This window comes from Pteropus alecto, unplaced genomic scaffold, assembly GCF_000325575.1.
Source record: "Pteropus alecto unplaced genomic scaffold, ASM32557v1 scaffold103, whole genome shotgun sequence".
Taxonomy (NCBI): domain Eukaryota; kingdom Metazoa; phylum Chordata; class Mammalia; order Chiroptera; family Pteropodidae; genus Pteropus; species Pteropus alecto.
The window spans coordinates 13099-39070 of NW_006436288.1; the positions used below are offsets into that span (position 1 = coordinate 13099).

Sequence of the window (25972 nt, forward strand, 5' to 3'; positions counted from 1 at the left end):
AAAGCATTTTTCAACATCTGTTCAGTGACCCAGTAATTATACTAAGTATCTTGGGCAAGTCAAGAGAAGCCCCAACATTGATTCTTTCTTTAAAGTTATAACCATAGAATAAGTCAACATACATATATTTATTACAAAGGCAGCTTATAACAAGATATTAAGAAATCTAATGCAATGCCAGGGATACAAAAATGTTTCTTTATTTAACAAATGTTTATAGCGTGACCATGAGGTATAATGATTAAAGCAGAAGAGGCACTAGGCAAAAATGTCAAAATAGCAGACTCTGGAGTCCGACAGCCTGGGTATAAAGCCAGTGTTAATTAGGTGATCATGGCCAACTTACTTAACTCACAGTACTTCAGTTTTCTATGTAACAGAGATTAGAGTAGTTCTTACTTTATTGGATTGTTATAAGGATTAAATTAATGTATTAATGTAAAATGCCTAAGATAAGGAAAGCACATAATAAAAATTAGCTATTATTATTAGAAACTGAAGATGAAAAAGGCCCAAGTTCCCAATGAGTTCATAATACTGTTTTTGGGTGAGGAGTATTACCCTGGAAAGTTCTATGGGGAAGATGAAACAAGTAGAAATAAGGGTGAGACTCATCTGAATTCAACAAACTTATCTCTGGGTTTACAGAGAGCTGGAAAAGGAAAAAGAAAGGTCTCTAGGCAAAGGAAGTAACGGTATATTGGAAGAAACAAAAATGTGCATGAATAGTAATACTCAAGGTGTCATATCATGTGAACTATAATAGATATAATAAATATAATAAATATAAGAACATAGAGAAAGAACATATTCTGAGACTGTAAACCACTAGAGTCTGGAGCCACTTAATGAATTTTGCCTTGCTCACTCTTACAGAATCTACTATAGTGCTTTATGCATAGCAGTTGCCAAATAAATTATTATTCATTTGTATTGAATTCTAATATGGAATAGGTGTGAAGGCGTTATCAAATCCATCATTTGAGCAGTAAGACAGTGGCTAAAAACTTGGGTTCTGGGCCCACGTCTTGGTGAGAACTTGGGCTTTCTCGCTCCTTTAGTTTTCCTCATCTGCAAAATGCAGGTGAGGATAGTAACCATTTCATACAGCTGTTATGAGAATTAAATGAACTAGTCCATATAAATTGGTAACTGGCATATAGTTAATAATCAATGATTGGCAGCTATCATTGTTATAACTTGAAAGGACTTAGAAGAATGAATTGAAACTGTTAGAGTAACTATTCTCATTAAAGAGAAGTTTGTAAATAGAGAATATAGTGAGAGGATGAGGAGAAAAGGGGTAGTAGAAGAGAAGGTACCAAGAGATATTCTACAATGGCATTTGGGACCCAATCGAGGAGACTTTCAAAAGCTGAAGATTTGCATATTTTTCTGCCAGCAAAATGGAGTCGTGGCGATTAAATTAAATTAAGGATATTCATGGTAAGGGTCGTGCTTTAGGAAAACTAATCAAACCTGCACAAGTAGAAAGCAGGTCAGCTATGGCACTGCCCATGCAGGAGCTACTGTGGTTTGAGCAATGCAGTGGCCCTAGGCATGAAAAGAAGGATATAGATATTAAAGACATTACAAAGGTGAAATTAAAGGAATTTGATGACTGACTGGATGTGCGGCAAGGCACTCCCAGCATGAGATATGTATATGCTATCAAAAATTGGCTTTCTAGGCTTTAAGTTCCTCAAGGACGTGAATTCCCAGAGTCAAAACCTGATGCTAAAAATAAAAAGGAGCCCAAAGAGGAGGATGAAGAGAATGATAATTCATAAGATACAGCTGAGAATCTTGCCTGATGGTGAGTGATCAAGAAAGAAAACATTGTAGTACATCAGGGATTAATTTCACTGGGTTTGAATGATGTTTTAGGTCTGTGATTTTCTTGGCACTATACACATCCTTGTGGGAAAATTTGAAACTGACCACAATGTCTCTGTTAAATATTTTGCCTTGAGATCGGACCCTTTAGGTCATTGAGGGGGAGGAGTTTCCATTAGCTAACTGATAAGAAATAAAATAGCTATAACAATGAGATACCACCTCACACCCATCAGGATGAACACTGTTAAAACAATCAGAAAATAACAAGTGTTGGTGAGGATATGAAGGAATTAGAACTCTTATGCACTGTTGGTGAGAATGTAAAATGGTGCAGCCATATGGAAAAAAGTATGGAGGTTCCTCAAAAAATCTAAAATAGAATAACCATATGATCCAGCAATCCCACTTCTGGATATATATCCAAAAGAATCAAGCAGGATATCAAAGAGAAAGTTTCCCAACCACTTTCACTGCAGCATTATTCACAATAGCTAAAAGATGAAAGGAACCCCATGTCCATCAACGAATAAATTGATAAAGACAATGTGGCATATACATAAAATGGACTATTATTCAGCCTTGGAAAAGAAAGAAAATCTTGTCACATGCTATAAACAAGATCATATGGATGAAGAAGCAAGGTCACCCTGATGAACCTTGAAGATATTATTTTAGGTGAAATGAGCCAGTCACAGAAAGATCAATAATAAGTCTACAGCTGTGCCACCCTGAACACCCCTGATCTCGTCTGATCTCGGAAGCTAAGCAGGGTCGGGCTTGGTTAGTACTTGGATGGGAGACCACCTAGGAAGACTGGGTGCTGTAGGCGAAAAAAAAATCAGTAATATAAGACCACACTTATATGAGGACTCTAAAGTAATCAAACTCACAGAATTAGAAAGTAGAATGGTGGTTGTCAGAGGCTTCGAAAAGGGAGAAATGAGAATTTTTGTTCAATAGATACAGAGTTTTAGTTTTGCAACATGACAAACTTCCAGAGATCTGTTGCCCAACAGTGTGAATACACTTAACACTACTGAACTGTACACTTAAAAATGGCTGAGTTGCAAATGTTATGTTATGAGTTTTTTTACCACAATTTTAAATTTTTTAAGTAGTTAGAACAGCTAATAATGGCTAACAATTAGTATGTGCCAGACACAATTCTAAATATTTTACAAATTCTCAGTACTTTACAAATATTTACTCATCTTAATCCTTAGAACAATCATAAAAAGCATGCCATTATCATCACTGCATCCAATTTATAGATAAGGAAAATGAGGCACAAAGAATTTAAATAACTTGCCCAAAGTTACAGAGCTAGTAACAGGTAGAAAGAGGATTCAATTCAGCAAAATGACTCAGAGTCAATCGCCATCTTTTCTCTATACAGATTCATCGCTACTCATCACCTAGGCGTCAAGGGTAATTACTCTGATAGTTTAAGATTAATCTCTTCTTTGTATCTCTTCCCCAATTGTATTGAAAGCTTCAGAGAGCAGAAGTCAGACTTATACAACTTATGACGTTATGTTCCCTAACAGCACCTAGCTAGGTGCTTTGCCCACTATTCTTGAACCAAATTATCTCATACATTTTTTAAAAAGGCATTGAAACTCAACAGAATCCCATCCATGTAGGATTCGAAACAAGAGATTTCATCCACTCTTCTTACTGGCCTATTTCTAAATAGTTGTTCCTTCATTATCACCAGATTGGGGTAGGTACCACTGTGAGAGTTTGGAGAAAGTAAATAGAAGAAACTTCAGCTTTTCTTATCACATTTTGAATTGCATAGGGAAACATCAGAAAAAGGTTCAAATGTCTTTTGCTGACCTCTTCAAGAGATTTAATAAAAATGTACTATGGAATCTTTTTGACCACTATTTTTCTTACAAATGAGCTTCCTTCCATTAACTACCCAACATTCATTTACATAAAGCTAAAAGGAGGCTAAAGGATGGAAGAACCTATTATTAAATTTGATAAATCCCTAAGACAATCTGAAACAAAGTCACAAAATCTTTTATATGCACAATTTCTTTTCCCTTTGATCACTGAAATTTCCTCCAGCGGTATTGCCTCTTACCTTTTCCTTTAAAATAGCATATTAAGAGAATCTTTCTTAAGAACATAAGTATCATGGTTCTCTTAAGAAGATCCTGAAATGGTGGCTCCTCCAACAGTGCTACAGTCTCATTGACCACCCAGTCTGTCCCCCCACTCTATTCCTTAGAGAATTATGCCTCCGCCACACCATCATCACTACCATTAGCAAAATGATTCTTTTGAACCAACATTTAATTGAGTGAATATTAAGTGCCAGAAAATGTACTAGGAATACAAAGTTGGGTAGACACAGCCAGCAAGGCTCACACAATCTAGTGGCGGTCGGGGAGGCATGGAAAAGTTGCAAAATATAGTCTCGGGGTAAATTAATTCTTAGCATCAATTCTAACCATTTGTGCAGACTTTCTGGTTAACAATCCAACTTTCTCCCTACTTTAATATCTCCTGGAGGTCATTCACTTAATATACATTTATAGATTGTCTGTTCTGTGCAAAATTCTTTACTATTCCAGGGGCTCAAAGCTATGGATACAAATAAATGAAGTATAAGATTAATGAAGTAATGAAGTAATACAACGAGAACCTTAAGAGAAGTACAAAATATTCTAGTGATCCAGAGGAGATAGAGATTACCTTCAACTACTGGTAGGCATTAAGTCAACAGTCGTTGAGCAACTCAATGAGTGAGGAACTATGCTATATATACTACTGACACAAAGACAAATAAGTTACTGTCACTAACTCTAAAGGTATTTCTAGCTAATAAAAGTTCAGAGGAGCCTTCATAAAAGATGTTGCATTTTAATTGGAACTTAGAAGGTGGTCAAGACTTCATTAGGGGAAAATGATGGGTAAAACAGAGATGGTTATCTGGAAAAAGGAATAATCCAAGTAAATACATGTAGAGGTACAGGTAGGAGAGCAGAGGACACATTCAGGAGACAGCAATTACTCTAATTTGTCTTTAAGACAAATTTGAGGCCACATAATGAAATGCTTAACTTGGAATGGTAGACCAAAGAGATTCGATTCATTGATAGATAATAGCCTGTTACTACAGACTTTTTGGTAGATTAAGCTGATCCAAGTCAGATTGTATGAAGACAAGTAGTGAAAAGAAATGGAAAGTAGAGAGACATCATAATAACACAGGTGAGACATGGAGTAGCAAGAGTCTAGTGATAAAAGCAAGCATTATAATCATCAATTTATGTTTACATGTACAATATGAGAAGTGAAGATCCAGGGAAAGAAAAAGATGACTCCAGGTATAAAGAGTGAGTTGTTCCAATGATGTACACAATGGGTCAAACCAGAAGTCAGAAAGTGAGGTGGGTTTTTGTTTTTGTTTTGTTTTGTTTTTGTTGTTGTTATTGTCGTTGTTGTTGTTTGGGGGGATGCAGTTATTTTGGTTTTTAGGTAAGGAGAGTTAGTAACAGACAACAGATACAAGATGACTCCATGATGACGCTAAGCTCCCCACCACCAAATCAAGCCTTTAGCCTTTACTACAATTCCAGCTCTCCCAGAAATGGAATCTTAAATCAGTCACTCGAGAATCTCCTGATCAGCACTAGTTAGGAAATCTGCCTGATAGACCCCAGCCATCCCGTAAAAGAAAGTACCCTCGCAATTACCAACCTGCTTTTTTGCCTAGTCCAACTTCCTTATTTTCATTCTCTTCTGCCTGTAACAGCCTTTCATTTTGTACAGCCCCTCAGAGCTCCTTTCTATCTGCTGGATTGAATGCTGCCCAATTCACGAATCATTGAATAAAGCCAATAAGATCTTTAAAATTTACTCAGTTGAATATTGTCTTTTAACAGTTGACAAGTGCATAATTTAGGCAGAGGAAAAGGAGATAAAAGGGAGTACGTGAATAAAAGCGTTAGATGGTAAAAGTGCAGAGCTAATTAATAGCACAGGGTTGCAAAAAATGTGTTTAATTCCCTAACGACACTTCGGTTTTCTTTCACCAAAGTAAGCAACTTTTAGGAAAGTCCCAACAGCTATTCATATTTGCTCCCAAGACAGAGATTAATTCTTGTCTATGATACTCATTCTCTCCTCTCCTGGAGTAACAGAATCCCTGTGTACATTACGACCCAATACGAAGACTGAATTTCCCAGAGGATATCAGCAGAAGTAATATTTGCAACCTCTAGGTGTAGTCCTTAAAGAGAAGATGTGTATCTTTCACTTCCACTTTCCTTCTTTCTGTATGGGTTGTGAATATGGTGGTAAATCATCTTGAGCATCTGAAGGAAGGCAACACTGTAGAAATGGCAGAGAAGATATAAGGAAAGGATCTAACATGACGTTCCTTTCACAGTTGCAGAACAGAGCCCCTGATACCAGTCAGGGAAATAAACCTCTATCCTGTTTAAAGTGCTGATAGTGTTGTAGTGTTTGTGTGGAACACACTTGGTGTAGCCCAAGTAGCCCAAACTAATCCACATCCCAGCACCTTGCATAGTTCCTATTAGTTTCTTCGTAAAGATGGAAGGGGAGAAGAGAAGAGTTTTAAGGTCTGCATCAGTAAGGAAACATTTTAAATGATGGCAGGACTATAGGAAGTTAAAGAAATGTTGCTTTCAGTGAGTCATGAACAGACAGTTTGGTTCCTCTGTGTTTCCATTTCTTTGTACCAAGTCAGACCTGCCATAATGAAAATCTCCAGTTCGATCTTGCTTCACTTTGCTATTAATTTAGTGAAAGGCTTTATTATTACAAGTGCAGTTTTAAATGAGGCAAGAATTTCTTTCTTTGATTTGCAGCCTTTTTTTTTTCTGAAATGCATGAAGTTTACAAATGTTTCAGAGGGCTTTCAAATCTGAATCTTCTCTGACACCAAGTATAAGACATTAAATGAGTACATATTTATATCACTTTACAAGTGAGCACCCAGCACATCGCCGTCTCTATAAATAAATAAATATTGAGTGGCAAACAAGGAAATAGAAATTCAAGGTGGTAAGTGACTTTCTCAAGGTCACAGTTAGTTAGTGTAATGCCAAGAGATAGAACCAAATCCACTAGAATTCCTTCTCATCATGCCAGACTTAATGGACAATAATTTCAGAACATCTTTGGTCAACTCATTCAGAATAAGGTTTCTCTAGAAATATTAGGAGACATCCAATTCCTCATTCTTTCTCTTTGAAAACCAAAATGTCTCATCAGTGACATTTTTTTCACCCTTTCTTATAGGAAAATACATACAAGCACATTTTTCTAATTTATTTTATACCTACAGTGGGGAATGGTGAAAGGCAAGGAAAATTCTAATTCATTTTCAAGTAACTAAGATCAGTTCTCAACTTACTCCACTCTTTGTTTCCATGGAAAGCAGCCCTTCCACATCACAGTAGTCACCTTGTTCATCTTTATTCTCTATTCTTAGCTAGGAAGTGCTACTGTAAGCATATAAGTTTGCAAATTTTCCTCCTTCAGGCACCTGTAAAATATATATATGTAAAAAAAAATGTAAAAATATAAATATTTTAAGAACGACAGCAAGAATCCACTGAAGCTTAATCACAGGTAATTTTCTAAGAGAGCCAGACAAGTATTTCGCCTTCCAGGGCTTTGTGATTGTGATTAGGGTGCCGGTCCAGGTGGCCTTGTGAGCAGTTACTCAGTAGAGGTGATAAAGAAACTTGCTGTGTTTCCTCCAACCACTAGGGCCAGAAAGGAGCCCTGGTGCGCCTGATGAGATCAGTCCTTTTTTCTATATCCCTAACCATGTTCTTCATACAGTGGGAGGGCAATAAAATAGATGCTCATTGAATAAATGAGCCAACAAATAAATCGATCTTTTCAATCCAACTTTTAAAATATTTTCTGTTCTCAATTCACTGGAGCATCCTATAGACAGCCATTCTGTGTGATCCAGCAATGGGTGACCCAAAACAAGAAAATTGTGTGTTAACACAAGCCCAAAGACCAGCCAGGAAAAAAAGAGCAGAGGATATCCAGGAATGTTTCCTGCTTTTCCGTGCAAGAAAATAAATACGGCTGATAAGGGTGGGTATGAGAAGCCTGGAATCAAGCAGAATTCTAAAGTCACAACTTAAGCAACATTTTAAGAAGAATGAAACAAAGCAAGAATTTTGCCCAACTTACACTTTTTATTTTTAACTGGTTGGGAAATTTAATGGAAAATTTAGTGGTATGGTGAGCCTGGGAACTCTAGCTAATGACCAAACATCCTAGAGGTTTGTTTCTGAAGGCTGTTGTGTCTTGACCCTAGAAAAGCTAAAGCAAAGCTGGGAGTACCTTGCCCTTTAATTAGCACAAGCACTAACCTGAGCTGGCAGAAAGTCTGTTTAGGCTTCCCTAATGCAATTTGCATGGAAATCAAATGGAAAAACTAGTCCCTCAGTTTCTGAACTGTGAATCAGTGTTATAAGACAATATTAATAATTCCTTGCATTTATACAGAATTTGACAAGTTGCAGAACGGTTCCCAAGCATTATCTTAGTTGAGTCTCAGGACAGCCCGTGGGGTGGATGCTATTCCAATTTTGCTGAATATCTTGAAGACTTGATACTGGTTCTTAAGAGGTGAAAAAAATGGGTAGATTCATGTTTCCCTTTAAGGAACAGATACTGATTCCTTTGTCTCAATTGATTCCACCTTCATGCCCTAAAAAATAAAAACAAACCAAAAACGGAGTCGAAAGAAATGTGTCTGCAGTACAAATAGATATTAGAATACATCTAATAAGTGTATCTAATAAATATTAGAATTATCTAATAAAAGCCAATTAGATACACTCCCACACCATTGGTTGAGTACATTTTATGAGTCAGTCACTGTCCTAAGCACCAAAGACATGTGATTCTCCTCTTTATCCTCAATGAGCTCCCAATTAAATGGACAAGACAAATGTGTAATACAACGGGTTGTAAGAGTAAAATTTCTAAGAAGAGGAATACAATTCAAGCAAGTACGGGCTAAGATATAAAATGATGCATGTTCATGATGGTCTTTCATTCCACTCATTCAACAAAATTCACCTGAGTATCATATGCCAAGCCCTATTGTTAAGTGTTGAGTGTACAATAGTGCATAAGACATAATCATTTCCATTAGAGAGTTTACAATCCAGAAGGGAGGAAAAATGAGCAGGCAGTTCATTGTAATGCCATTTGTTTAAAGGATGCATGCATGAGAGTCACTCTCTCTGAACTTAGAAAGAGTCAAGGAATGCGCAAAGACATGAAACCCAAAAGATGAGCGTTGCCATGTGAAGGGGATGGGTATTGTAGGAAGAAGTTCCTAGTAGGAGAGAAAAAAAGGAAATCCCTTTTTTTCCATCACTTTTCTAGAACTTTACATCTATAGGCATACCTCAGAGAGATAGCACGTTTAGTTTCAGACCACCACAATAAAGTGAATATTGCAATAAAGCAAGTCACACAAATTTCATGGTTTCTCAGTGCATATGAAAATTATGTTTTCACTATACTATATACTATTAAGTGTGCAGTAGCATTATGTCTGAAAAATAATGTACATATCTTAATTTTAAAATACTTTATTGCTAAAAAAAAATGCTAACCATCATCTGAGACTTCAGAGAGTTGTAATCTTTGCTGGTGGAGGGTCTTGCCTCAATGTTGATGGCTGCTGACTGATCAGAGTAGTGGTCGCTGAAGGCTGGGATGGCTATGGCGAATCCTTGAAATAAGACAACAATGAAGTTTGCCACATTAATTGCCACTTCCTTTCATGAATGATTTCTCTGTAGCATGTAATGCTGTTCGATAGCATTTTACCCACAGTAGAACTTCTTTCAAAATTGGAGTCAATCCTCTCAAACCCTGCTTTATCAACTAAGTTATATAATAGCCTAAAATCATTTGTTATCATTTCAACAATTTTTGCAGCATCTTCACTAAGACTAGATTCCATCTCAAGAAACTACTTTCTTTTCTCATCCATAAGAAGCAGCTCCTCATCGATTAAAGTTTTATCATGTGATTGCAGCAATTCAGTCACATCTTCAAACTCCACTTCTAATTCTAGTTCTCTTGCCATTTCCACCACATCTATAGTCACTTCCTCCACTGAAATCTTCCTCCCCTCAAAGTCATCCACAAGGGTTGGAACCCATTTCTTCCAAACTCCTGCTAATGTTGATAGTTTGATCTCTCCCTGTGAATCACAAATGTTTTTAATGGCTCTAAAATGGTGAATCCTTCCCAGAGGTTTTCAATTTAATTTGCCCAGATCCATTAGAGGAATCACTATTTATGGCAGCTATAGCCTTATGGAATGTATTTCTTAAATCATTAGACTTTAAAGTCAGAATTACTCCTTGATCCATAGGCTACAGAATGTGTGTTGTGTTAACAGGCATGAAAACAACACGAAACCCATTACACATCTTCATCAGAGCTCTTAGGTGGCCAGGTGCATTGTCAATGAGCAATAATATTTTGAAAGAAATTTTTTTCTGAACAGCAAGTCTCAACAATGAGCTTAATATATTCAGTTAACTATGTTATAAACTGCTGTGCTGTCATCTAAGCTTTGTTGTTCCATTTATAAAGCACAAGCAGGGTAGATTTAGCATAATTCTTAAGGGCCCTATGACTTTCAGAATAGCAAATGAGCATGGGCTTCAACGTTAAGTCATCCACTACATTAGTCCCTAACAAGAAAGTCAACCTGTCCTTTGAAGCTTTGAAGGTATTAACTTCTCTCTAACTATAAAATTCTAGGTGGCATCTTCTTCCAATTTAAGGCTTTTTCGACTACATAGAAAATGTGTTGTTTAGAGTAGCCACCTTTATTGAATATCTAAGCTAGATCTTCTGGATAACTTGCTGCAGCTTCTACATCAGCACTTGCTGTTCCACTTTGCGCTTTTATGTTATGAAGATAGCTTCTTTTTTTCAACTTCATGAACCAACTTCTGCTAGTTTTGAACTTTACTTCTACAGCTACCTTACTTCTCTCAGCCTTCATAGAATTGAAGAGAGTTGGGGCCTTGCTCTGGATTAGGCTTTAGCTTAAGGGAATACTGTGGCTAGTTTGATCTATCCAGACGACTAAAACTTTCCCCATATCGACATTAAGGTTGTTTTGCTTTCTTACCATTTGCCTGTTCACTGGAGTAGACTTTTTAATGTCTTTCAAGAACTTTTCTTTTGCATTCACAGTGTGGCTGTTTGGCACAAGAGGCCTAGCTTTCAGCCCGTTTTGGCTTTCAAGATGCCTTCCTCATTAAGGTTAGTCATTTCTAGTTTTTGATTTAAAGTGAATGAATTGCAACTCTTCCTTTTACTTGAATTACTAGAGGCCATTTGGGGTTATTAATTGGCCTAATTTCAATACTGTTCTGTCTAATGGCATAGAGAAGCCGAGGAGAGGGAGAAAAATGCGGGATCCATCAGTCAGTGGAGCAGTCAGAACACACACATTTATTGATTAAGTTTACCATGCTATGGAAGCGTGGTTCATAGAATCCCCAAACAATTACAATAATAACATCAAAGAACCCTGATCACAGATTACTATAAGAAATATAATGAAAAAGTTTGAAATATTACAAAAATTACCAAAATGTGACACAGAGACATGAAGTGAGCAAATGCCGTAGGAAAAATGGTACCAATAGATTTGCTTGATGCAGTGTTCCATATACCTTCAATTTATAAAAAATACAATATCTCTGAAGCACAATGAAGTAAAGTGCAGTAAACTGAGGTACGCCTGTACCTCATCTGTACCATGTAGTTCAGGGACAAAAAAAGAATTTAAATTCATAAAAGAATGGCAGAGAAGACAGAGAAAATAGACATTTTAAACTGTGCTTTAAGGTTGCACTGGCAATACACCATCCTGATTTTAAAAGCAACATGGCCAATGCCTATAATACAATAATCTGTAATGAAGTAGGAAAATAAAATGCAAAATTATATCTACGATTTGCCTATACCTTAATTTTTAAAAAAACAGGGCATGATAGGCACATATAAAAGGCTATGACCGAAACACTATCAAGTTACCTATTGTGTGATCCTACTCGTATAAGATTTTAGATATTCCCTATTTATCTTAATAATAATTATATTGAGTGAACATGATTTTCCTTTATAATAATGGGTAATTTTCTTAGAAAAGCAAACGTAAATTCTGCCATCTTTTTCACATGTTCTGACATGCATATTAACTCATTTAACAAATATCTGTAGAGTATCAGACATCGTTCTGTGTACAAGTAGAAAATAAAATTAGCTTAGTCCCTGCCATCATCATGAAAAAAGAGAGACATCAATAAATAAACAAGTAAGTATAAATAAATTAGATGAATGAGTAGTATGAAAAAATCATCAAGGAAAGGTTATAGATAGTGCTGGTGCGGCAGGTCTAGAAGAAGTTAATAGGTAATGCTATTTTATATAGGGGCTCTGAGAAGTTCTCACTAAGAAAGTCTTTCAACAAAGTGAGAAAGAGAGAGAGCTATCTGGAGAAAGGATGTTCCAGGCAGCAGGAACAGTGAGTGCAAAGGCCCTAAGGGGACATGGAAATAGGCTTGGTAAATTTTCTTCATGTGCTGTTGCCTGATCTACTTTCTCTCAACATAGTACAAATAAAATTAAGAGCCACCAGAGAGAAAGTTTCATGAGGTAAGTATATATACTAATTTATTCGACGAATACTTATTGAGTACCAGTAAGATATCAACCACTATTCTAGGTGTTAGAAACCAAGCAAAGTCCAAAAAAAAAAAAAGTTCCTGGCCCTAATGAAGCATAACATCGTAGAGGGAGCAACTGACAAGTAAAAAATACTTCATATGCTGTACAGTATAAGTGCTGAGAAGGAAAGCAGGGCAGAGAAGAGAGACGGGGACTGAGTGCGTTGGTGGGAGGAGAGCCACAGAACCTAAACGGATTCTGAAAGGAACGCAGGTCAGTCAAAAAGATGAATGGACACATAGCTGGTTTTTCTCTCCTGGAATTGGTGCTTCGATAGGGCTTAAGAGAGAAATAAAGATCATAATTTCAAAAGAGCCACAAAGTTCTTCAATTCAATTTAAGATCATGTTTCATGGTATTTCCCCCTTTTTCACAGAGCAAATGGTACGTACTCAAGGAATCACAGCAAGCCAACTCACAGTAAGCTTAGCTTAAGCAAAGCATAATTAAGGAATCAAATTTACTGAAATAACGGCTAATGTCTATCGAACACTTACTCTGTACCAATCAATATTTCGGTATATGTATATTTAATTGATATAAATAGAGTATTTTTATCTGCACAGCAACTCTATGAAGTAGGTACTATTATTCCCAATTTCGGAACACAATGGAAGAACAAAATGAAAAGTCAGACTCTTGTTTGAGGCCACACAGTGAGCGAGTAGGTGAAGCAGGAACACAAGTCCATGGTATCTGACATCTAGGAGCAAACTTGGAACCGCTGTAACATACTGTACTACTTCCGCCGCCAGAACAAGAAACCTATATGTAATGAATCTCACAGTAAAATAAGATTGACTCAGAATCACACAGTGTCAGAACCTGAAATGACTTCAGAAATCTTGTTACATACGCTGATCTTAGAGACCCGGAATGAATGGCCCAAAGCCAGGTGTCAAGTGTTTTAATACAATGTGTTTGTGTTAGCCATTGTTCATGGCTATATATCTAGATCTATAAATTACATCTTTGCTTGAAGAGAACGGATAAACAAAATTCTTAGCAGGGTATGTCGGACCTTTAGTACTTAGGAAGCCAGATTTTTATAGAATACCTAAAGACCCATGTATGTAAGTAACTATACGTAACTGTTCTCATGTAGTGGATAGGTCCTCAATTCCTCTAGCATCACTGCCCTTAGGTACCTTGAATGTAAAGGATAAACACCTGTTGTGTAGGAGCCCCAATTCTACTTATGAGCACAATCAAGCAATCAAGTGTCCAGGAAAATCAGCCTGAAAATGCCCAGCATTAAATCTTGTATAGGAGAAGGTAACATTTGGTTTGAACTTTAAGGAGTGGGAAATTAGATATAAAAAAGGCATTCTAAGCCTGAAGCCCTGTTTCACCAGCCATTAATGTCAACCGCTAAGAAAAGATAATTAGCCTCTGGGTGGGAAGTGGTCTGCTTCCTGTTTATTCCTTTGCTAATTTCCCTTAAGAGATCCCACTGAAAGGTTAAGGAGTCTTTTTGCTTCCTTTAAGCCATGAGACAGAAATTCTTTATGTAATTGTTCCTACTTAGAGAGAAAGGAAAAGTTCTGTTCTGGTACTTCTGTCCAAGATACTGAAAAGGGATTATTTTTCTTTAATCACTTCTGTCTGACTCCAGGTCCATCTCCCCCAATTCTCACTCATCTGATCATTTCCTGAACACATACTAGATGTTTCGCAGTATGCCGAATAAAGCTCATAAAAGATTAAAAGTATATAAGTTCTCCTTTTCAAGATGTCAAAGACTCATGGAAGGCACATGCAGAGAAATAATGGCACATAAGGGAACATGAGCAAGAATGCATGCTTGAGTAAAATCCATGGAAATACAGCATAAAAATTAAGTAACTACAGGATGAGGGAAAAAAGAGCTTGAGGGGAGTCTGGCCTGAGACATTTCACAGAGAGAGGATTTGCCAATAAGGATTGGGGTGCATGTAGAAGAGCAATGGGGGGAACATTTGAAGCACGATTAAGCTAAGTGGCTTTAAAACAAAGTGGTGAGTTTAATGAAACAAAAGCACACATTTCAGGACTGGAAATTTGCTGAGAAATTAGAGAGATAAAGGGACTCGAATGCCATGTTAGGAAGCCTGGGCTCCATCCTGTAACTCAGTGGGCAAATCCGCCTTACTTCAGATCCGCAGGGTGACTTGATAAAAAAAATTCTGGGCCTCACTCCAGAGAGTAAGATGTAGGAATCTACATTTGTAACAGCCTCTCTAGGGAATTCTTAAAGTTCGATAACAATGGCTAGAGTAAGGGGATCTTTGAAAACTTTTAAACATGGAAGAAAAATAAAAATATAACATATATATATACTGTGTGTGTGTGTGTGTGTCATCTCTAAACTTTGTGTCAGTTCAAAACTATTTTCCATGTGTGGGCATCTCATTTTCCTTACTAAGAGAAAAAGAGCACACTTACCCCAGCATACTTCATTAATTAATTACTCCTCCTCTGCCCACAGCCAATAGTGTCTGAATTGTCTTCAAGCACAGGTGGCCAGAGTACTCAAGCAAGGGAGTATACATAATAGAGTATACAGATGTCAAATTATAATCTTATACCCCTAAATATTACATAATCTTATTCTAAGTATAATAAATATTAAAATAAAAAAGAAATAAAAATACTTTTTGAAAAAACTCATATTAACTGCTGTTCTAAGAAATGCACCACTAAGCAATTTCGTCATTATGTGAACATGATGAAGTACACTGACACAAACCTAGATGGTCTAGCCTACTACATGCCCAGGTTATATAGTACTTAAATATTATATAATCTTATTCTAAGTATAATAGATATTAAAATAAAAAAGAAATAAAAATACTTTTTGAAAAAACTCATATTAACTGCTGTTCTAAGAAATGCACCACTAAGCAATTTCGTCATTATGTGAACATGATGAAGTACACTGACACAAACCTAGATGGTCTAGCCTACTACATGCCCAGGTTATATAGTATCGCCTATTGCTCCTAGGCTACAAGACTATACAGCATGTTACTATACAAAACAACATGAGATGAAATCAAGCACAAGAGAAAAATGATCCAATCAAGAGACAAGGTAAACAGCAGATGCATAAGGCTGTTCCTGGTATAACACAGCCTACTGTTTTATAGTCAGCTTTTTTTATAAGTAGAAAGAGTGCAAGCTAAAAGAACAATAAAAAGTATAGTATCATAATCCAGTACTGTACCTAATTGTATGTACTATACTTTTTATATGACTAGCAGTGCAGGGAGTTTACACAAGCATCACCACAACCTGTGAGTAATGCATAGCTAAGATGACTACAATGTCACTAGGTGACAGGAATTTTTCCGCTCCATTATAATCCTATGGGACCATGTTTGTACATGCGGCCCATGGTTGACCAAAGAGTCATTATATAGCGCATAATTGTATAATGATATACCATGCGTCCACTGTTTCCTAAAAGGAACCAGAAAGGGAGAGAAGAAATCAGGGAGGGTCTCAATGAGTGAGAAAGGCTTTTTTGTCAGACAGTGCCACTTGCTGGTTCATATTGGTTAAAAGTATTCAAGAAGTGCAATAGTTGGTTTTAACCAAAGGACTAGGCTGCCATCTACTGATTTATTTTTTAACTTTTCAAATATTTTTCAGAAAGATCATTTGTTTTCATTTAAAACATGTATATTTTGCCCATGCAGCCCCCAATCTCTCAGGTAGTGCATTTTCTAAATCATTTTCCTATCTGAAAGGAAAGGAAGAAGGAGCCCTAAAGAGAGTTGAAGGTTAAAAATAAAGGCTATCCTGTAAGAATTTACTGCTTCACAATTTACAATTTATTACCGCTACTTCTGTCTAGTACTCTCTGTAGAATTTGAAAAACATATATACAGTGGTCATTGCAGCAAACCAGGACAATTTTGCTTCATAAATATTTAGTCAACTGTGGGTGATGTTTTCATAAATTTCACCATCAATAGGTCAGACTCCTTTTAAGTGAATAAAATAAACGGTTTCATTTTTTAATCCCAAATACCCAGCTTGAGAGTGTTTCTCATTTTTTCTTCCTACTTCCCTTTCTTTACCATGTAAAATTACAGCTGTGGCCTCAATGAAATACTATAGGTAGCATGAATAATTTTTAGTCATATGAAGAATAATTAGCATGTAAATTGACTGTCTCAGTAAAGTTTTGGGAGAATACATAACTTTTAGGTTCTGTCCTAATTTATTCACTATTTTTTATTTCAGTCAGGTTCATTGAGTTCTAATTTAAATACAATAATATTTATCTTTTTAAAGTGCACAGCTCGATGAGTTTTGCCACTTGAATACAGTTGTTGAAACATCATCATAATTAAGATACAAAAAAAAAAATGTATCAACCCAAGAGTTCTCTTGTCTTCAAAGTCAATCCCCACTCCCAACTCCCAACTCCTGGCTCCCATCATTTAATTTCTGTTTTTATAGTTTTGCCTTTCCAGGATGTCACAGTAGAGTCATAGAGTACTTAGTCTCTTGTGTCAGAACTGCTTTCACTTAATGAAATGCTCTTGAGATTTATCCATGCAAGGACCTGTGCTTTGTTCCTTTCTATTACCAAGTAGTATACCACTCTATGGAAGTACCACAAATTATTTATTTTTTCATCAGTTAATGGACGTTTAGATTGTTCCCAATTTGAAGCTGTTAGGAATGAATCTGCTCTAAACATTTCCATATAGGCCATCTGTTTTATCTGTTTTATTTCACTTGGGTGTGGCGTTGATGGATCATATGGACCGTTTTATGTTATTTATAAATAACTATAAAACTGGTTTCCAAAGTGGCTCTACCATTTGTATTATCACCAGAAATCCATAAGTGTTCCAGTTTCTTCACTTCTTCAACAGCACTTGGTAGTGTTTGTCTTCTTAATTTTAGTCTTTCTAGTGTGTATGCAGTGGCATCTCACTGTGGTTTTAACTTTCATCCCTTTAGTGACTAATAATTTCAAGTATCTTTTCATGTACTTATTCATCATCTTTAAGTGTCTGTTTAAAACGTTTTCTTCATTTTTTAACTGGATCGTTTGTCTTATTATTAAGTTGTAAGAGTTCTTCATGTATTCTGAATAGTAGCCTTTTTTAAGATATGTGTTTTGCAAGCATTTTCTCTTAATCTATGACTTATCTTTTTATTTTCTTAATGAAAGTGTTGTACAAACAACAGAAGTTTTCTTTTTATTTTGATGAAGTTCAATTTATCTTCTTTTTTCATTTGCAATTTGTGTTTTTGTGTCTTATTTAAGAATTTAAAAGAGCACTTAAATTCTTTGTGTTTATTGTTAAATAAAATAAAATTATAGCAATCGATAGAGTATAATATTGACATAAATAGAAACATAGGGACTGATGAAACAGAATAAAGTTCACTTGATTTTTGCTGTTATCACACCTAAAATGTTAATTATTGCTTAGTATAATTAAGTATCATTGTTCACATTTCTCTAATTCTCTTAAAATATGTTTTCCATTTGTTCGTTGAATTGTGATCAAAATAAGACCCAAACTTTGTGATGTAGTGATTTGTCTCTTTTTTTCTGTAGAGTTCTCTCTTTCATTTATTTTTTTCTTGCCTTTCTACTTTAATTGAAGAAACTGGTTGTTTGTACTATAGAATTTTCCCACAATCTAGATTCTGCTGAGCTGCATCTCTGCAGAACCACTTCATGCATTCATTCTTGTGTTCTATTTCCTGTAAACCTGTAGTCGTATTCAGAGGCTTGATCCAATCAGGATCAATTTTTTTTGTTTTGCAAGATTATCCCAAAGGTCACATTGGGTTCTTGCTTTGGGAGGCACTTAATGTCTGATTTTCTCTCTGGATGTTAATAGTCACTGAGAACCACTCCCTGGATCCACAGGCTTGCATTCTCATGCCAGTCCTTTCATTGCGAGTGCTCCCCAGACCATCACACAGTAACGGGCACCTACTACATAGGCGGCTGTCGAAGATGTAGAAATGGGTAACATAAGGTTTGACAGAGACGTAGTGTGCAGTCAGCTGGGGAGAAAACTAGAATAAGAAGCTATTTGGTGGCACATAGTGAGAAGCTGAAGGACCTATATGTAAACTGAAATCATAGGAAGAAGGGATTACTAGGAACAAGTTTTCTGGCTTCATAATTGTATGGATAATGATGCCATTGCTAGGAAGAAGAACACTGGAAGAGGGCCAAATTCTACATATCCACAAATGTACTTCTGTCATATAGCATTAACATAGCTGCTTTGGATTATAGTTATTTATAAGTATGTAAGATTTTGAAATCAAGGCTTTTCAGAGGTTGGCAAACTAAGGCCTACAGGACAAAAGAGGCCTGTTTTTGTATGGCTCATAAGCTAAAAGTGGTTTTTACTTTTTTAAGGATTGCTAAAAAAAAAAAGTTAACAAAGATGAAGATGCAACAAAGACTGTACGGGGGCCCACAAGGTCTAAAATATTCACTCTCTGGCCCTTTATTGAAAAAATTGTAGACCTTTGTTTTATTTAGTCCATCTTGCCTTATTAGATATGAACACTTATTTATAAAATTGAATTTTATACTTGCAAACAAGAAATTCTCCAAGGAATTTAAAATTGTAAAGTAAAAATAATACATAAGGAAGCATAAGATGAATTTCATATATGGAAAATACATATTTTGAAACCTCAGAAAAAAATGGAGAATATTCTGCTGTCTTAAAAATCCATGGGGAGGAAGAATTTGTAAGAATGGAAAAGTTCACCTTGGATGGTCTAAGTGAAAGAATTTAAGTAATCTTGAATTTTCGTGGTAAAATAAACATTTTTTAATCTTTCGAAATTATACACTGGATGATAAATCATATTCCCTTAAATATCAAGTTTTAGTGCTCATAAATTTCTGTTTCATTTTTACTTCTCTCTATGATAACTAGAGAAAAAAGCTCTTTTAGCTGTTTGTTAGTAGTTAAGCAGACAATGGCTCAACAATTTAGTAAATGTAAAGCCATAATCCATTATCTTGCTTACAACTGCATTTGTACAGAGTCCAGTAATTTCTCCAGGTAAAAACAACTGCTGTACCTCTTCTACAGACTCCCACCAGAGTTCACATTGTGCCATGTTTTGGAACCTTTACCTAGAATTAAAGTATTTCTGCAGTTCATTGCCATCGATAATTAACTTTACTTTACTTTCTAACCGGCAAGGTTACAGAAATTGTCATGTAAATGAATATGCGAATTGGTAACTTGAGCTTAGCCAAGGATACTATATTTTTAATAGGACAGTAGCCAAGTTGATCTGTTTACATACAGGTGGGTGTAAGCAAAACATTTGTCATAAAAGAAAAAGTAGAAAAGGAAGAAAAAAGGCAGAAACCCTGCCTTGTCCCCTCCCTCCAGGTAATGCAACCTTAAACACTCAGTTTAATGGAAACTTCTTTTACAAAGCATTTCCTTGCTGCGCCTCCATTTGTTTTTGAAGTTAGTGTTAACTACTTCTTTTCTCATATCCCACTAGACTCATATCAATGAGTCTATAACAATTCTGGCAATTGGTCTACATGTCTGTTTCTCTCTGCTAGCTTGTAGACTCCTTAGGGAAAAGACTGTATCTCATTTATCTTTCTGGTCCCTTTGCCTAATACGAGGCCAACCACAGAGCCAGCACTCAACAGACATTTATAGATGAGTAAATACATGAATGGTTTGGAGTTCTTGGGAGATAGCAATGCCTAGTAGAAGTGGCCAGGAGTCTTTTAGGACAAGAAGGAATGAAGAGAAATAAGAGGATGCTGGACATTGGATGTCTTAGGACTCACCCTGCCTCCTCTCTGATTTCTAACAACTGAAAGAACGTATCCACGATTCACTAGCAGAGATGACTAATTACTTCTGATACGCATTGTCTCCTTTTTCCAAGGTGCTGGAGTCCTCAATTTTTGCCTGGATCCTTGGCAAAAATTGATAGACTTCAATTCCTAGCCTCTCTTGCAGCTGTATGTGGTCATATGACTGACATCTAGCCAATGGGATGTACGCATAAGGGCAACGTGGCAGTTTTTAAGCCTCATCTTCTTCTCCCTTCTCATTATCCAGTCTGAATCAATGGTCAAGGGGCTACAGCCTAAGGATAGTGAGGGTAGGGAGGCCAAAGGAGCTTGGAATCCCAAGGATTTCGTAGCTCAGAGCTGCCACGCCACCCTTGGACTGCAAACTCTGGACTATTGCTTGGAAGAAATAAACTATTTTTAAAGCCACTGTTACTTTAGGTCTTCTGTATCACTCTCAGCCACACCTGTTCCTGAGCAATTCAGGGCTGGAAGTGTTGGCAGCCTAGAGAGCTTAATCACCTATAACCACAGGGCTTACAGTAAACTGTCTTGAAAAGAGACAAGGCAAAGCTTAAAGGGCTTCTGCCCCTTTCTACCACAACCCAGAGCTAGGTTTTAGGGCTCACTGGGGAAATGGGTCTGCAAAGTTGATTATGAGGAAAATTTCTTAGTTTCTAGAAGAACAATAGGAAAGAAAGTTGAGAAGGGAAGGAGCGGGGAGAGAAAGGAAAGAAAGAAAAGACGAAACAGACAGAGAGACAGACAGAGAGAAAATTAATGATAATTAATACCAGGCTTCTCACAACTTCCTCCTTTGCCCTCCCAAGGTTGGAGTAAAATACAAAGAATGGAAGGATAATATTTATATCCTTACTTAGGAAAACTACAAAACATTAGAGCTCAAAAGAACAATAGAGTATATGAAACCAAGGGCCCTTATGACTTTGATTAAATTTAGCTTTAAATACTAGCTTTAGAAATCATATCTCTCTGATATACATATGCCTCAGAGACCTAGTCTTTCTCTGGATAATCAGCAGCAGAAGATCTGACTAATGGTCACAAGGCCTGGACCTCTGGCAGACTAAAGATAACATCTCGATCTAAGTTACATTTCAGCTCCTGACCCCCAAGATAGAACAACCCACAAGCTACTTTCCCATGAAACCAGACAGAAGGACTCCAGAACAGACTTCAGAACTGTCCTCAAGACCTGAAGAAATGATCTATTACTCTTACCTCACCTTCGACCAATCAGCTCCCAATACAACCCCAAACCCCTAATCCATGGTGTCTTGCGATTTCGCCCTATATAATCTGTAACCTACAAGCCATCAGGGAGCTTGGGCTTTTGAATATTTGCTTCCTATTCTTCTGGGAGGTGCCTTTTATAATAAAATAGCCAATATTTCTCCACTGTGATTCTCAGTGTTTACTATTTGGTTCTGCCAGCACTGGATGGAGGAACTCTTTCTGTTCAATAGCACATAGAAGCCAATCCCATAATTTTACAGATGAAATGAGGTCCAGAGAGAAGAAATTATGTTATTCAGATCACACAACTATAAGGATCAAAGCAAATGCTGAATCCTAAGACAGTATTTACTATTCCATGCAGTGTTCTCTTCTGTTAATCATGGATTATTAAAGACGGAAAGATGTTTAGTCTAACCTCCTCATTCTAAAGGTGAGGAAAGGTATAGTGAGAGACGTCAAATAAACTGCCCATGGTCACACAGTTAGCTTTTTACTACCAACTCAAGCTTCTCTTCTCTAGTCTTCACATACACATACAAATGTTGGATAGTCTCCAATATTAATCCAAAGTAAATGTGCTTGTTCAGGGGAGCAGTGGAGATAAGCAAATGTAAAACATAGCAAATGTAAAAACACCCTCCCCGCTATGACTCAATTCATGTTGGTCCATGAACAGTTAACAGTTTTTAACATCTAACACCTTCCTGTGCTAACCGGCAGCTAGAGTTGTTTTGCAAACCTATATTTCCAAGACCCAAAGAGGGAGAGGCGTGCAGGTTTTCGATTCGCAAATGTTTTGTCTTTGAAAACCTTAAGCAGTAACACTATTCATCTTCATCTTTAAACTGCTCTGTTGAGTTTGTTATGTTTATACATATCTCCCTCTCTTTCTGTAACTACACAGGTTCTGTCAGCAGGTCGTATGGCTCCTAGAACTGTACCCTTCAAGTTACTATTAATTTCTCTATGTTAATAATATTGGCTTTGCCCCTTGATGGAAATAGAGCAAAAGGAACGAGATTAAGGAAAGAATAAACTTGGGTAAGAAGACGCCATCATAATCCTGTGAATATAGTATATAAGAAAGTTTTAGTAAAGGGCATGAGGGGGAAACACAGTGTTCTCTGGAAGAGTACTCATTGTCAGCACCAGATCCACAAGGGGTATGTCTGGAAGGTGCTGAGGACAAGGCCACACTGTGAACCAGGATCTGCCCTGAAGTGGGAAGAAGCCTTGGGGTATTTTCACGTGGTGGCTCTCCTCTGCCCAAGCAGCACCACTTGATGCCTTTGAAAACAATCTCATGTGCCCACTTTATTCTTAATGAGGCCAAGCACATTGGTATGCAGCTCACAGAAAAAAGAGAATATCTGTGGCTCTGGACACAATCATGAACTCATTGTACTCTACACAGGAAGTTCGGCACTGCGTGCTCAAATGTCATCCTTTAAAGGTCAGCTCTAAGTACACAGAAGCAGTCCGGGAACACCGACAGGTGAGCTGAGCACTCAGCACATCAAACAAGAAAGCCACACAGTAGTTTCCCTCTAAATTGAGCAAGGTCAAGTATAGGCAGGACAAGCCTGTCCTCTGCCCCTGGGCAGGTTGCCCTATGGAAAAGAAAGCAGTCTCTCTGACTTCCCTGTTGGAAACAGAGCCTGGATTGAGGAGAGTAAAGGAGGCCTACAGAACCCTTCCTGCTGCAGCAAATTAGACCAGCCTGGACCCTGTGATCCTTGACCTCCCAATGTGCCTTTTTCTCCAAGCACACAGGAAAGCTCATAATTCCCCCACTATGCCTCTCGGCTCCCAAGGTAGACCCTTTGCCTGAAGCATCCTTGCCCATCCTACTCACCCTTATATGGCAAATCAGTGGTAAAGAGTTGGAATAGATTTAGAGATCATGTGCTCCAGTCCCTCCTACCTGCCCATCAAAGTCCACTTTGACACCACATTCTCAGACTCAGGGGCCCTTCCATCTCTCAATACATTGGCATTTTGGCACTCCCTGTGGTATTTATCACATTCTGTCTTGTGTTAAAGTTATTTGTGTACATATTTTTCACACTTGTTACAGGACCAGGTTGAAACCTACAAATCTTAAAATATTTTGGTGTCCTAAAAATTAAACAATAACATTCATGGTTTCTACAATGAAAGCTTTTATGCCTTAGGAGGAAAACATACCACTCTTTTTAAAAAACGAACAAACAAAAACTTTATTTCTCTGCTTTTCTAGTTTCCCGGGTGTTTGTTTAGTGTGTCTAGTGGGTACTCGGCCAGGCTCAATCTACAAGTTGGACTGTGAGCTTTTTCTGGACAAAGACAGCTTTACTCCTACCGCTAAGCTCTTTGAGATTAAGCACTGAGCCCAGAACACAGTAAAAACACAATAAAAATGTGATGAAATGAATACAGGTAGAAATAACTCAACGATAAGCAAGAAGTTGAACCGGCTATAATCAACAGGACAGGTAATAACAAATGTTGGAGAGGATGTGGAAAAATAGGAACCCTCATACACTGCTTATGGGACTGTAAATTGGTACAGCCACTATGGAAAACAGTATGGAGGTTCCTCGAAAAACTAAGAATTGATCTGCCATATGATCCAGCAATCCCTCTACTGGGTATGTACTCCAAAGACTTGAAAACATATCTGAAAAGATATTTTCACACTGATGTTCATAGCAGCATTATTCACAGTGGCCAGGACGTAGAAGTAACCGAAGTGTCCTAAAATAGATGACTGGCTAAAGAAGCTGTGGTACATATATACAATGGAATATTACTCAGCCATAAGAAGAGATGAAATACTGCCATTTGCAACAACGTGGATGGACCTCGAGATGATCATGCTAAACGAAAAAAGCCAGACAGAAAAAGTTGAAAATCACATGATATCACTTATATGTGATATATAAACCTAAAAGCAACAAATGAACAGGACAAACAGAGACTCATGGACACGAACAATTAACTAGTGGTTACCAGAGGGGAGGGGAGAGGAAAGGGGAAAAAAATTTAAAAATAAAATATTATATAAACAAACAAACAAATAAATAAATAAATAATGTTTTTTAGAAATAAAAAGAAAGAAAAAGAAGTTGAACGGGTTCCATCCAAGGCTTCCTAGTGCCCTGAGGAAACCACTAAGTTCCCTTCACGCAGGAAAGAGCGTGACTCTTGATAAGCAAGAAATACACAAAGCATAACTTCCAACCCTTCCTCTCACTGCTGCTCAGTGCCCTTGGCGGGGAGCCATCTGCCTCCAGTCTTAGTATTCACGGAACAATGGCATTAACACTGCACAGGCTAACGCTTCTTTGGATTTTTCTGGGGGCCACTGCTGCTGCTGCTGGAAACCATTTAACAAATGCCTTGGGAATGCAGTTCTCAAATGGCTTAGAAAGTTCTCTACTTTTGATCCCTGCAGCATGACTTCCCACATCCTCAATCAGAAATCAGGAGGTACCCACCCCCATTTCCTGTGTTCTTCGAGGCAGCACGCGCAGAGCTCTGTCTGCTCCTGGGGTGCCGCCAGGGTGGGGGTGGGTGGAGGACACTGAGCAGCCGCGTTCGGTGAACCTTGACCACGCCCCCACTCCTCCTGCCTCGTCCACACTGCAGCACCACCTTACAGCCTTCGAAGAGGTAGTAACAGATTTCTGCCTCTTAAAGCAGCAGTTTGAGAGACTAAAAGCCATTGTTTGGGATTTGAAAAGTGCCTACAGAAGAAGAAATACCCTGAAGGGATTCAGTTGGGCCAGTGTTTTAATGTCATGGATTACCTCCAGGGCCAAGGGAGAATCTATGCGGAGTGCAATTCATCGTGGGTCTTGTGACTTCAGAACTCAGGGGAATGCTGGATGGTAGAGTTGGTTGCAAATATATTCAATCCTAGTCTTTGACCAAAATATTTAGAAATACCATTTTATCCAATTGCCTAAAGAGCTTCCCAACTGGGCTCAAGGTTGTTGCATTACCTAAAGCCATCTTATTGACGCCAGCCCTAAAACATTCACTGCTGAAATTCAGCGATCACTAAAGCACCATACCCTTAACTTCTTTACCACATCATTCTCTCTACTCTTCCCAGATCAAAAAAAAAAAAAAGTTTATTTTAGTTCAGTAAGCATTTATTAAGTATGTAGCAAATGACAAACTGTCATAGGTCAATGGGAGCAAAACCAGGAGCAGTAGCGTCTATTAATGGCTTGAACTGAGGCAACAGAAGTAGAGCTGGAGAGGAAAGAATGGATTTGAGCA

At 37.4% G+C, this 25972-nt stretch overlaps 1 pseudogene; it reads left to right on the forward strand.

Annotated features, from left to right (window-relative positions):
* The first annotated feature begins 2549 nt into the window (after positions 1-2549).
* Positions 2550-2668, forward strand: LOC112480409 (annotated as a pseudogene).
* Positions 2669-25972: the final 23304 nt, after the last annotated feature.